General features: G+C 46.2%; 1 pseudogene; it reads left to right on the top strand.

Moving 5' to 3' along the window:
• The window catches only part of LOC127671582 (palmitoyl-protein thioesterase ABHD10, mitochondrial-like), a 124,710-nt pseudogene that overhangs the window by 54,347 nt on the left and 55,178 nt on the right, over positions 1 to 15,185 (top strand).

A 15,185-nucleotide genomic window follows, 5' to 3' on the forward strand; every position in this document is an offset into this window, starting at 1 on the left:
CAAGTGCTGGGATTAGAGATAGGCACCGCCAAACCTGGTTTACATGATGCAGGAGATCAAGTTCAGGGCCATCTGAGCTCTATCCTCAGCCTAGAATCTATCACTTAAAAACATAACTACTCTAAATCACAGAGACAGAAAAAGACATCCTGAAAGAAGAAAGTGTTATAGAGCCTTTCTGGAACAATCTGAAGGCACAGTTGTGGGAAGGGCCAGGGTTGTGTGAGACATAGGAAACTTCTCACCCCAAAGAGGCAAGGCCTACGAGGAGAAGGCACCATGTGGGGGGTCCTCATATTTCCAGGTTCAAGAGGCTGGCCTCTAAAAAATTTTAGTCAGAGCCACCATGGAAAAGAGCCAGGTTTGGGTCCCACTGCCTGGTGCTGATAAAAGCCGGGGCATGAGATGCTGGGAGGTGGAGGAGATAGATACCCTCTGACAATGATTGTTCTTTAAAAAAAAATGTATTTATTGTTGTTACATGTAAGTACACTGTAGCTGTCTTCAGACACACCAGAAGAGGGTGTCAGATCTCATTACAGATGATTGTGAGCCACCATGTGGTTGCTGGGATTTGAACTCAGGACCTTTGGAAGAGCAGTCAGTGCTCTTAACCCCTGAGCCATCTCACAAGCCCCCCTCTGACAATGAACCAACATCCCTACCAGAACTCTGCTCCTTACTTGGACAGAACCAGAGCTCACCTCCCCAGAACTAAATCCGGGCATCTCTCCTTTCCACAGCTCACCGGTCACACCAGGCTATCCTTACCCCACGGAGCAGAGACATGATAAAAGATAAGACAGTGTTTCCTTTAGACAAATCCTAACTCCATAACTGACAGGACACATGGTGAAGCCTGCTGCCCATTGGTCACCCACATCACAGAGCAGCTGTTCAAGTGAGTCCCAAATGATACAACAGCCCTGCTACTCCATTGCAATTGCACAACAGCCACAAGGGGCCAGAGCCATCTACACAGCCCTGCCCCATGTAAAACCATTGTGAGGACACAGACTGTTCTGTTTAACTGGGCTGACCTAGACCATAAAGAGAGAAAGGGGGCTATCAAACTAGCCCCACCTCTTCGAAGCTATTACCTCAGTATCCCAGGGTCTTAGAAGACTGTGTCAATCTTGTCTGTAGCTTGGGAGTTATGTCAGGTAAAGAGTCATACACCAGGAGAGGGCCTTTCACAAGGTTGTACTATCCCTAATGTCCCAAGCCAATAGAATCGAGTCTGTCACTCCATCACCATGGGGTGGTCCTGTGGTGATGGGAAGATGACAGGAGAAAGAAGCAGCTCCCACCCAGTGAGTTCCCACCCAGCCCTGGATGAAGAACACACTGAGACCCCTGGGTTCAGTATCTTCAGCATCCTCCAGGGTTCCAAGTATGCACAATGACCTGTCCTCAGCATTATTTAGTCGACAAACAAATGCACATATAGAGTCTAGGCTTCAGCCTAAAGAGAAGGCCAGGAGACCTTAAGTCAGGAGTAGCTCGGGCTCATAAATGGAGTGTCTCTACTGGTTCCCCAGTTAAATTCATCTGAGTCAAGGAGAGAGCCCCAGGTTTCACTCCTGTAGAATCCATCTGGGGGACACAGACTGGCAGGGGAGGAGACTCAGCCCTGTCTCCTCACTGTCACATCGCCAGGAAGAAAGCCAGACCCAGGGGAGCAGGCAGAGAGCTACGAGAGGGCTGTCTCCTGCCATAGATCTGCCCTGAAGATCAGTTCAGACCTCACACAGAAAGCGTGTCCCTGGCCTTGACAAGAAGCATCTACACTCAGTGCTCCATCTCAGGAGCCCTGTGAGGCCAGCGCTCCCCTTAGGTCAGTTATATACTACAGTGTCAGTGTGGGTAGACAACTCATCCTCAGTCACTCAGGCACAGGGTTCTGGGAGAAAAGACAAGAATATTGGACATAAAACCAGACACACTGAAGCTTATAGAGGAGAAAGTGGGGATGAATCTTGAACACATGGGCACAGGGGAAAAGTTTCTGAACAGAACACCAATGGCTTATGCTCTAAGAACAAGAATCGACAAATGGGACCTCATAAAACTGCAAAGATCCTGTAAGTCAAAGGACACAGTCAATAGGACAAAATGGAAACCAACAAATTGGGAAAAGATCGTTACTAACCCTACATCCGATAGAAGGCAAATACCCAATGTATACAAAGAACTCAAGAAGTTAGTCTCCAGAGAGTCAAATAACCCTATTAAAAATGGGGTACAGAGCTAAACAGGGAATTCTCAACTGAGGAAACTCGAATGGCCCTAAAGCATCTAAAGAAATGTTCAGCATCCTTAGTTATTAAGGAAATGCAAATCAAAACAACACTGAGATTCCACCTTGTACCAATCATAATGGCTAAGATGAAAAACTCAGGGGAGAGGAACAAAAGGGGGGAGGGGAAAAAAGAAAAACTCAGGGGACAGCAGATGCTGGAGAGGATGTGGGGAAAAAGGAACACTTCTCTATTGTCAGTGGGATTGCAGGCTGGTAAAACCACTCTGGAAACCAGTTTGGTGATTAGACATAGTACTACCTGATGACCCAGCTATACCACTCCTGGGCATATACTCAGAAGATGCTCCTACATGTAATAAGGACACATGTGCCACTATGTTCATTGCTGCCTTATTTATAATAGCCAGAAGCTGTAAAGAACCCAGATGTCCCGAAACAGAGGAATGGATATAGAAACTGTGGTATATATACACAATGGAGTACTATTCAGCTATTAAAAACAATGAATTTATGAAATTCTTAGGCAAATGGATGGAACTAGAAAGTGTCATCCTGAGCGAGGCAATCCAATCACAAAAGAACACACATGGTATGCACTCACTAATTAGCAGAAGTTAGCCCAAAAGCTCTAAATAAACAAGTTACAATTCACCCAGCACAGGAAGCTCAAGAAGAAGGAGAACTTAAGTAAGGGTGCTTTGGTTCCCCTAAGAAAGGGAACAAAATACTCACAGGAGCAATAAGGGAGACAATGTGTGGAGCAGGGGCTGAAGAAAAGGCCACCCAGAGACTGCTCTACCTGGGGATTCATCCTATAAACAGTTACCAAACCCCAACACTACTAAGGATGACAAGAAGTGCATACCAAAATGAGCATGCAATGGTTGTCTCCAGAGGGGCCCTGCCAGAGCCTTACAAATACAGAGGCAGATGCTAACAACCATCTATTGGACTGGGCATGAGGTCCCAATGGAGGAGCTGGAGGATGGTCCAGAGGAGCTGAAGGGGCTTACAGCCCCATGGGAAGAACAATGATTGCGGCCACCCAGACGCCCCAAGACTCCCAAGGACTGAACCATCAACCAAGGGGCACACATGGTTCCAGCCAAAAATGTGGCAGAGGAAGGCCTTGTTGGGCATGAGTGGGAAGAATGGTCCTTAGTCAGGTAAAGGCTCAACAGAGGCCCCAACAAAGGGAAACCGAAGAGGGGAGGTGGGAGTGTGTCGGGTGAAGGGGCATATACGTGGAGGCAGGGGGAGGGAGGAGGGGTTGGGGGTCTTTGGGGAGGGGGGAAATTGGGAAAGGTTTTACCATGGCAATGTAAATGAAGATAATATTCAATTAAGAGAGAGAGAGAGAAAAAAGAGAAAAAGACATGAATATTGGGAGCAATAGCATTAGCAGCTGGTATTTCTCGATGGAATTTTAGGTCTATGATGGAGCTAATGTTCCATGGGAATCACCTCATTTTATCTCGCTGTGATCCATGGAGAACTGCCCCCATCTGACAGACGGAGAAACTGAGGCTCAGAGAAGTTCAACAACCTCCCTGTGCTCCCACCACAGGTAACAGGAAGAATGAGCATTTGCTCCAATTTGTGTTACAATGTAGGCTTACGGGTCACGTGGCGGGGTCAGACTCTCTTCAGGTTTGAGTGAGTGAACCGAAAATCCAATAGAAAATTTCAAAGAACTAATTATCTTCTGTAAATAACTTCCAAATGACCAAAGCCAGTAGCACTCTGGATTGATTCAAGAGATGGCTCAGTGTTCCCTGTGGCAGAAGGAAATCGCGGTGGCCTTGAGAAACATTCTCTGTGCCCGGATCACTGGGGTGACGCCAGGGCTGAGGGGTCTCCTGGGAGAAAGTCCACTGCAGACGTGAGATGAGGAAGGAAGAGCCTTCTCTGGCCAGGTGACTCCTGGTGACCTCTCAGCACCGGTGACTCCCGTCCCCAAACGGCAGGCTCAGAGAGCAGGGCCAGGCGGTGCGCCCTTCTGCCAGCTTCCGAGATGGGCAGGGGCACGAGCCTACTTCCCAAGGCACACAGCCCATAAATCAGCCAAAGCCGGCTGCACAATCACAGAGCGCCTCTTTCAAGCAGCTCTGAGGAAAAATGGCTCCATCTGCTCGCTGCTGGGTCATAAATAAAACAGAATTGGAGCAAAATGGATGGAAAGCAATTTTTGGAAGATGAATTTCCAAGGCTTGGCTTCCATTCCCGCTCCTCTTCTGCTGCTGGAAATGGCCGGCTGCGGTCGTGCAGAGCCAGGGTTGGAGCGACTTGATGGGCAGGGAATGTGGATGAGGGCTGGCCTCACAGGCTTCTTGCAAAGGCTTCTTCTTTCTCCTCCTCTTCCCCCTCCTCGTTCTCCTCCTCCTCTTTTCCTCCCTTCCTCTTTGTTGTTATCCATTGTCATTGTCATCATCATCACCACAACCACCATCCCCATCACCATCATCATCATTACCAACTGGTTAATTGGCTCCTGATGCCTTCTCATGCAGACATTGAGCTGGAAGCTGTACACCTCCCCACTTTAAGTCTTGATCTATCCTGACTGCATATACTTAAGGCTGCAAAGCTCTTCCCTCACAGTGTCCGTGACTTGTGCTGTGCTTTTCTCTATTACTTTTTAAAATCTCCTTCCATTGGCGCATACAATTGTACATATGTGTAGGGTGCAGCGTGACACTTGTGTGCATGTGTGCAAAGTAGAATGATCCTCTCCGGGTCGCTGAAAGAGCATTTCTTTAAGATTTATCATTTGTATTGGGAACAGTCAGAATTCTCAAGCGATTCTCTAAGTGACCCATTGTCATCTTCCTGATCTAGAGCAGGCACTTCTTAGAACAAGGATTTAGCTCACCGGCTCTTCTACACCACTGTCTCTGAGCTGAGGGAAAGTCCTAGCCAGCAGAAAGAATTCAATAAATATTTTTGGATCACTGAATATCTGTCTGTCTGTCTGTATGCATGCATTAATTAACTAATTAATTAACTAATTAACTAATTAATTAATTATGGAATTCCAATAATCTGTGCAACATAGCCAGCTGTGCTTATCTCTTCCCACCCATTTCTTACCTCTGACTGACCACAGTACATTTTGTAGACCTTCCTATGCTCATATTCCTCCCTCAGTGTAACTTCCGGTCTCTGTCCATGGTGCACTCTGCCCATTTTCCCTGGTATTCCTCTGCAGATCTTCCTTGGCAGCTGCGGTCTTTTCCTCCCCCCCCCCCTGTCTTTGTTCCCAGTGATGAGAGCAACAGCATTTGTTATTCTTTTAGCTTATCAGCGCTCACCAAGTGACTCTCACACTATCACTACATACACTCATTTATGACCTTGCAGCGGTGAACATCTGCCCAATTCCATGGGGTAGATTTAGTCAGCGATCGCCATAACCCAACCGAGAATGAGGCATGGGACAGCAGGAAGTCCGAGGACTTGTGATTTGCTGCTGATGCAGGCACTATGCCATGCCATCTAGAACTTTGGTTCTTAGTGAAGTTGACATGCCCTGGGGGGTGTCCGTTGTGTGCTCTCTGACCTGGTGACTGACTTCCGTGGCCTTTTAGGTTATCTATCTTGGTTCACTCACCTCTCAGTGACTTTGCGTCCAACTCTCGTGGTCACCTGTTCTAGAGGGCATGATCAAGACAGAGGAGACTCTGGTCCTCGTGGAGCTCTGTCTCAGCTAAGGTGCAGATGAAAGCAAGCGTGAACACAGAGGAGAAAGAAAGAAAGAAAGAAAGAAAGAAAGAAAGAAAGAAAGAAAGAAAGAAAGAAAGAAAGGAAGGAAGGAAGGAAGGAAGGAAGGAAGGAAGGAAGGAAGGAAGAAGGAAGGAAGAGAGAGAAAGGAAGGAAGGAAGGAAGGAAGGAAGGAAGGAAGGAAGGAACTAGGAAGAAGGTAGTGGTGTGTGGTGATTGGTGCTAGCAGAGATGGGGATGGGGAGAGACTCGGCTTCTGAGCTAGTGTAGACCATGTAACCTGAAGAACTGAACACTGGTAGTGAAGTGCAGAAGCAAAGAAATCCAAGGATTGGAACCTGCATAAGAAAATGTACTGAACTGATCTAAATGAGATGGAGAAGGCTTAGGAGAACAGGCTTGTAAGAAACGGGGTTCAGCTAAAAACGAAATGAGTTTAGTCTGTTCAGCATATCTGCTAATCACACTGTGCGGACAAATGATTACTGTATTGTAGGATCATCCTTGGGCTTGATGTAACCAACAAAGCATGAACAGGAGTCAGTTCCTGAGTCAGTCTATAGTTTGCTGCTTTCATTTTCTGTCACACTGTGACCAGTGGAGTTCTAGACAGGGAGCTGGTCCGTCAGGCAGGAGTGAGGATAACGCAGACAGGATGTGGGGGACAGACAGCACACGTGACAAAGAGGCCTTTTGGCGATGGGCCATCACGATATGAGATTTAATATAACCTCCTGTTAGAATACCAATAGGCAGCTATGTGTGTGACTGCGGGAGGGAACTCCAGGCAGGACAGAGAAACTGTGGCATCCCTGACAGAAAGAGAAGCAAAAGGAAACCAGCAAGGATAAGTAGGGAAGGTCTGCAGTCTAAGCCCTGGCCTACAACACTCAGAGGAAGGGGCAGTGGAGGTCTGAGGAGTGGGCAGTGTGTGTCCTAGAAGCCTAGAGGAAAAAGATGCATCAAGAAGTCATTAATTGTGGATATCACTGCGGTCAACCCAACCAAGACAAGGACTCAGAACCAACCCCGAGACTTGGCTCCATGTAAGTCATTGATAATTCTGCCAGTGGCAGTAGTCATGGTGTGTGTGTGTGTGTGTGTGTGTGTGTATCTGTGTGTCTGTGTCTCTGTGAGTCTCTGTGTGTGTGTATGTGTCTCTCTGTGTGTGTGTGTATCTGTGTCTCTGTGTGTCTCTGTATGTCTGTGTGTGTGTGTGTCTGTGTGTTTGTGAGTGCACATGCAGGCAGGCATGCTCATGAGAATGTCAGATTAGATTTAGTTCGACAAGAAGGAAATGGAGACAGCAGATATGGAAACGCTGGAAGAATGAGTACTGAAGACGTGAGCAGAGAAATGTGGGAGCAACTGGTGTCAAGATAACTTAAGTGGGGAAAGATATCAGCATTGCTTGTGTGCTGTAGGGAAAGGTCCAGCAGAAAGGACAGTGTTGAAGCATAGGAGACGGTGGACGGGATAGCTGCAGATATGACCTTGAAGCAGAAAGAGATGAGATCCAGTACACAAGAGAGGAACTGGCCTCACACAGGTCCAGCCTGCAGAAAGGCAGCTCGAGTGGACCCTCAGTCCATCCCATTCTAAACTTTGATGACTCTTGGTTCAGTTCTGTAACTTTTCAGCCTCTTCCAGTGAGTGACTGGTCCCTCCGTGATCCCGTAGTTTACTCTCACCCCTCTGAATCATCCTCTCCTTCTGTCTGTAACTTGATTCAAAGCTCCTCTCCTCCCTCCCAAGTCAGGCTCAAGCTCTGTGGGGGAAGGGGGAGGAAGGACAAGTGCCAATCAGAGACACTTCAGGACTCTAGCTGTTCTAGCTTGGGCACAGAGCCCTCTGCTAACATAAGGGTGGTCCTGAGGGCCTCGGCCAGGACTAACTAGTCCCTTTTGCAACTGTGGAGTCTGTATATATGTTCACAGAGCCAAGTTCAGCTTCAACCTAACCTCAATAGGACAAAGGACCTTCCTCAAAAACATTGCAACGATTCCACCCTATGGTAGTCATGGCTTGTTTTTAGTTGTGCATTGTTGTCACTTCTTGGAACTTTTGGCTAAGATCAAGTGTGACTGTGCGTTGTTCACAGAGTATGGAAGTTTTCATTGGTACCATAAGACTCTTCACAAGAGAATTGGTGAGGTGGGTTTTCCTCATTTGGACAGAGAAGCCAAACAAGGTGGTGATGTCTAGGTTGTAGCTCATAAAAAAGTATTTTATGGGGCTGGAGAGATGACTCAGATGTTGCAAGTACATGCTGTTCTTGCAGAGGACCCTGGTTGCAATTCCAGCACCCATCTCAGACATCTCCCAGCCACCTGTCATTCCAGCTTCTGCCCTCCTCTAATACCGGCACACATGCGCACATACCCCCACATAGACCTATCCGAATCAACATTATTGGTTTTGAATAAACTTCAAAGCAGGTATCATCGAAGTGTTCTGTAGGGTAAGGCACCAAAGGCTGCCGAGGGAAATGCTGTCTGTGAAGCCTGTGCCTGAGGCTCCTTGTGAGACTGATAAAAATGGTGGGGATAATTACAGATTTCTCACTTTTCAAAGGTCATGGTCACCTTGATCCTAAACTCCCAGCTGACTTGTCCTAGGAGCAGTCACAAATTGTAGAAAAGCATCACTGCTAAGTGAGGTTTCTTGCAAGAAGCCTCTGAGTGCGGGCTACCTCGAAGTACTAGAGTCTGGCCTTGGGCAGAGCCTTCACTGTGATTGCAGGCATGGGAGCTGAACCCCTGGGTTTGGTACAATGAGCACAAATATTAAAGAAAAGGGCCACATGTACTCAAGCATTCAGAAAGACCTGATATCTAGTTTCAGTGTTGTGATTTCTGGACCTCAAACTCAATATAGCTAAAAAGCCCTAATGCTACTTCCAAGAGAGCTGGGATTCTATAGAGAATCATCAAACAAAACCCACACATCTGCTGGTTAATAAAAGGAACCTGCTAGATGAACTGATGAATTAACTCCGAAATCCTGAAGGTTTTCCGTGTTTATTTGAAAAAAATAGACCAGCAAAATCCATGATCCCAGAGAAGACATAGGACTGCAATATATTATTCAGTCTCTACAGTTATTGAAGAACAAGGTAAATTAATGAAATGCATGAGAAAGTCACTGGATGAACACAGCCACCCCAAAAAAACAATGGCCTGTAGATAAGAAACAGGGCTTACTTTCTGGCTTTCCAACGCAATGCCTTACAATGAGCTGCCACCAAAGCATGATGCTACTTTCAAAACACAACTCTAGGAAAAAACAGAATTGATGGAATACTATTTAGTTCCAATCATGAAAGAAAACATGTCAGTTTTGACAACACACAATAAAACAGGCACAGAAAGACATCTACCATATGATCTCACATATGGAAGCCATAAAAAATTTCATTTATTTTTTTTTTAAACTTGTAGAAGACCCATAGAGTGGTGGTTGCCAGAGACAGGGAAATGGTGGTTAGAGAGACGTTGGTCAAAAGATGTAGAGTTTCAGCTAACACGAATAAGCTACAGAGAGCTAGTGTACAGCAGGATATCTGTACTTACGTATCATATTCCAAAACTTGGTAAGAAAGAAGTTTTAAGTGTTCTTATGCAGCAAGTACCTGAGGAAATGCATATGCTAATGATCTTTGTTGAGCCACTCCACTCTGAACACATATTTCAAAACACTGTACATAAGTGGATTCAATCTTTACATATCATCTCAAAACAACATTGACATTGTGTTAGTTTAAAGCTTCTTCACGCCTTCAGTCCTATAGTAAGTTCTGATACCCATGCATCAAGTAAGAATAATTATTTTATAATAAAAAGTAGCCGAGGACTACCATTATGCTTCTGAGACCTCAGTGCCCACCCACAGTGAGACAACAAGGTCACACCAAACCAAAAAGGCCATCAGTCCTAATCCTTTCAGATAATGCCACTCCCTATGGGCCTGGGGGGGCATTCTCATTCAGATTCCCACTGACAGCATTCTCTGATATTTCTTTCTTTAATGTTCTGCCATTGAGAATGATTTTTAAAAATTGTATCATAGGAAGCCTCACCTGGTGACCACTGATCCTAGCTTTGAGAGGCAGAGGCAGGGGGATCTGAGTTAGAGAACAGCCTGGACCATATATATCAAGTTCCAGGAAGGTCAGGGCTGCATAATTAGACACTGTTTCAAAATAACAAAAAATTTATCAGAGGGTTCCCTGGATGAAACTTGGACTGAAAGTTGGGTGTTCTTGCTCTCATTTGGCCTTGGGCCTGTCATATGCCTGGGGGCAATGTTATCTCTAACAGTCCTATTTAATGGAAAGACTGAACCCCTGAATGTCAACACGTACTTGGTGATAATGAAGACCACTGCTGACACACCAGAGGTCAATATCTGTGGTTGGATTGGGAGAAGATTTTCTTTCCTACAACAGGAGTTCTTCTTGTGTGAAAGAGACTGGTCAGTAGGTTTGTTTTTCTTGTGTCCTGTTGGCTTATGTTCATTTTCATATTTTATTAAGAAGCAAATAGAGTAAATCCCTATAGCATCCCTTTCTCTTCCTCCTCCTCTTCCTCCTCCTCTTCTTCTTTTTCTTCTCCTCCTCCTCTTCCTCTTCCTCCTCCTTCTCTTCTTTTTCTTTTCTTCATCCTCCTATTTCATCTTTGTGTGTGTGCAAATGTGCAAATGTGTATGTGTATGTGCATGTGCACAAGTTTGTGTACATATTTGGATAAGGATCAGGCTTGGTTGCCATTACTCAGGAATACTACCCAATTGTGTGCTGAGACAGGATCTCTTACTGGACAACCAATCCCGAAGATCTGCCAGTTTCTGCCTCCTCAGCATTAGGATTACATGTGTGTACCACCAGCCCAGCTTTTTTTAAAAAAATATTTTTATTTTCTATATTCTTTGTTTACATTCCAAATGATTTCCCCTTTCCCAGATCCCCCCTTCCCATATGTCCCATAGACCTTCTTCTCTCCATCCATTCTCCAATCACCTCCCTCCTTTTTCTCTGTCCTTATATTCCTCACCAATGCTAGATCAATCCTTTCCAAGATCAGGACCCTCTCCATACTTCTTCATGGGAGTCATTTGTTATGCGATTTGTGCCTTGGATATTCAGGGCTTTTGGGCTAATTAATATCCACTTATCAGAGATTGCATTCCATGTGTATTCTTTTGTGATTAGGTTACCTCACTTAGGATGATATTTTCCAGATCAAACCATTTGCCTAAAAATTTTGTGAATTCATTGTTTCTAATTGCTGAGTAGTATTCCATTGTATAAATATACCACATTTTCTGTATCCATTCCTCCTTTGAGGGACATCTGGGTTCTTTCCAGCTTCTGGCTATTATAAATAAGGCTGCTATGAACATAATGGAGCATGTGTCCTTATTGTATGCCGGGGAATCCTTTGGGTATATGCCCAAGAGAGGTATAGCAGGGTCCTCCGGAAGTGTCATGTCCAGTTTTCTGAGGAACCGCCAGACTGATTTCCAAAGTGGTTGCAGCTTTTTTACATGGGTTCTGAGTACCAAACCCAGACCATCACACTTTCATGACAATCACTTTACTGGCTGAGGCAGCCCCCGAACCCTGCTAGACTGTATTTGTTTTGTGTATTGTACAGTGACTTGCCTTCCACCAGCAGCTGTGTTTGAGACCCAGGAGAGCAGGAATGTTGGTGATGTTTGGTTCACTGTGAAATCTGTACCATAAGTGCCTGCCACCTAGCTGATGCCCAGGAAATATTTTTTTAAAATATAAATGAAGATATGAATGCATCTTCCAGGACTGGGAGAGATCCCTCAGAGCTGAGAGCTTTTCTTTCAGAGTTCAGTCCCAAGCACCGTCATCAGGGTAGTTATAATTTCTGCTCCAGAGGCTCCTATTTGGTTCTCTGGGCACCCACACTCAAGTGCACAAACCCACATGCCCACCCCACACACATATAATCAATTTAAAAGCAAGTCAAGTCTTTCAAAAGTATAGATTGTGGTTATGGTTCATCTTGGCCGGGAAGCAACTGCAGCAGGAGATTAGGACAGATGGTCACATGGTGTCCACGGTCAGTACGTGGGGGCGGGGGTGGGGGGGTGGGAGGTGAAGGCCTGTGCTCAGCTCATTTCCCCTTCTCTGTAATACAGAATCTCAGTCCAAGGGCTGGTTCCCACCTCAATGCGGTCAAGAAACCCTCCACTAGCATGCCCAGAGGCCCAGCTCCCAGGTGATTCTAGATCATCAAGTGAACAGGCCTCATTGACCCACAGACCACGATTAGACACATGCTCATTGTTTGACATCACTCTTTAGAGGACGCTCATCAGGCAGCCGCAGCAGTCACAACAGAACCCGTTGGTCTTTCAGTGCTATTAACCAAGACTTCTCACAAGCTGGCTTTCCAAGCAACATCCTTCTCCCTCAGCAATGCCCAGAGTCAGAGGCTTCCTTCAACAGAGCCTAAATTCTCCTTCCATCCCCAGTCCCAGAAGTCAGTGTGGCAGCTGACACAGAGTATGTCTCAGAAACAGCACCCATCATGCAAGCTGGTTAGCTGGAAATAACCAGAGCTTCTCGAGGGTTCTCCCCACCTCCAGACAGCAAGGGGCCCTTGTCAATCATTCACTTTTGTTTTCGTTTGTTTATTTGTTTAGCATGTGAGTGTGTGCATGTGTGTAGAGTTCAGACAACGTACGGGAGAAGGTTCTTTCCTTCAATCGCCGGCGAGTTCAGGGGACAGAACTGAGTCATCAAGGTGGCTTTACAGACTTCGCCATCTCACCAGTCCTCACCAATCTCTCTAAGGAGTAAAACAAGCAGGGGTCATTTTCATATTGTAAGCCACTGACCAACACTCCAGGTCTCACTCATGCGCAGCCTCCCTGACCAGAGGGCACTTGTGGCATCTGTGGGGACCCATCATGCGTGCATCTATCTGTCCTCACCCCTCTACCCCATCCCCTGCTTCCAGCTTGTTCCTCCTAAGCAGTTACCCACCTGGCAATACTCACCATTGAAATCATCCACCAGAACCCTGACCCCATGGAATTAAAAACCTGGCCTGCTGCATTAGCAGGGTGAGTAGTCAGGACCCTCCATACCACCTCAAACACCTGCAGTCCCACACCCCCAGCCCCAAGGATGGTGTAATTATGGTGTGAGGAGAAGATGTGGCCTCGTTTCTCACAGGTCACTGATCCTCCAGTCTTCTCCACCAAGAGCGCTGCAGCTCTGTGGGACTCAGCTAAGAAAACCTCAAACTTTCCCTCACTCCCTGACTCCTGGGGATACACACTAGCCTTCAGTTCAGAGACTGTACCCTAGAGGCATCTCAGTGTGTTGTTTCTGGCTATTTAAGACTCAGAGATGTTAGAGAAAATAGCATCTCTAGTGACTTGAGTTTGGGCATCAGTGAGAGCTTGGCACCCATCACCTGGAATGCAGTAGCAAAGGGGAAATTGTGTTCAAGGTGCTGTAAGTCCCTGTGATTTCTAGTGCACAGAAGAGGAGAGGGAGCAGAGGTGAGGATGGGGGAGCAGGCAGTGAGACCAGGCACCCAGCACTATCCCAAAGAATATTTTATGAATTGTCCAGTAGTATAGCATTGCTTTCATCAAACATAAACTCAGGCATGTCTAGAGATTCATGTAACTATGGCAGTCATGACGGATCTCATAACCTAGAATCACATTCTCCATCTCCTCCCAAGGATCGCTACTCTGCCAGCACTGTGTGTGTATGTGTGTGTGTGTGTGTGTGTGTGTGTGTGTGTGTGTGTGTGTTTTACTTCCTGCAAATGTCACATAAATGGAACCATGCCTTATGTAACCTTGTAAGACTGATTTCAGTCAGCATAATACATTAAAATTAACCATGTGGCAGCGTGTATCAATAATTATTCATTTTTATTGCTGTGTTGGATCCAATTATATGGATGCTCACGCATTTCCCTGATGGGAGTCATTTGGTTTGCTGCAAGCGGGAGACAGTGATTCATAGAGTTGCTGTAAACTTTTGCAGTCTGTGTCTGAGCATGAGCGGTTGGCTTCTCTAAAGAACACACAGGAGTAACAATGCTGTGTTCAATGAACGCTTAACTTTTTAGGAAACAGCCCAGCTACTTTTTCAGCTTTGCTAAGTCTTTTGATTCTCACCAATGGTGCCCGAGAACTCCAGCAGCTCCTGGTGCTCAGACAGATTTCTAAATAAGCCTCTCACAACAGCTCGCACAACAGATTTAATCAGGGGAGTGACACAGCTGAATCTGGAAGAAAATGAAAGGCATAGGAAGCAACTAGAAGTGTGATATCACACCGGGTGGTGGCACACGCCTGTAATCCCAGCACTTGGGAGGCAGAGGCAGGCAGATTTCTGAGTTCAAGGCCAGCCTGGTCTACAGAGTAAGTTCCAGGACAGCCAGGGCTATACAGAAAAACCCTGTCTTGAAAAACAAACAAAACAAAACAAAACAAACAAACAAACAAACAAACAAAGGAGTGTGATATCGCGATGCAGACAAGGACAGTGGCGGTCTAAGCAGAGCAGCTGGAATGGGGACACATCGTCAGAGAAAGACGGGCGAGAGCAGTGGTTCATAACCTGTGGGTCACGACTCCATGGGAGTCATATGATCCTTTCACAAGGGTCACATATCAGTCGGATTTCCCGCACATCAGATATTTACATTATGATTCATACCAGTGGCAAAATTACAGTTATGAAGTAGCAACAAAATAATTTTATGGTTGGAGGTCACCACAGCATGAGGAACTGCATTAAAGGGCTGCAGCATTAGGAAGGTTGAGAACCACTGCCCTAGAGAATAAGGGACCCTGGGCTAAGGAAAGAAGCCATGTCTAGTGAGATAGCTCAGAGAATAAAGGTAGCACTTGCCTTGAAAGACAGAGAGCCGCAGTGAGGATCTCTAGAACCCGTGAAAGGCTGTACACAGAAGCATACCTCTGTAGTCCCAGCGTGTCCCCAGAGGAACATGGCACACACCTGAAGGCTGCCCTCTGACCACCACACATGTGCTGTGGCAGGTGTGTGCCTACACACACACACACACAGAGAGAGAGAGAGAGAGAGAGAGAGAGAGAGAGAGAGAGAGAGAGAGACAGACACAGACACAGACACAGAGAGACAGAGACAGACAGACAGAGACAGAGAGGCAGACAC

The sequence above is a fragment of the Apodemus sylvaticus genome, chromosome 21, assembly GCF_947179515.1.
Source record: "Apodemus sylvaticus chromosome 21, mApoSyl1.1, whole genome shotgun sequence".
Lineage (NCBI taxonomy): Eukaryota > Metazoa > Chordata > Mammalia > Rodentia > Muridae > Apodemus > Apodemus sylvaticus.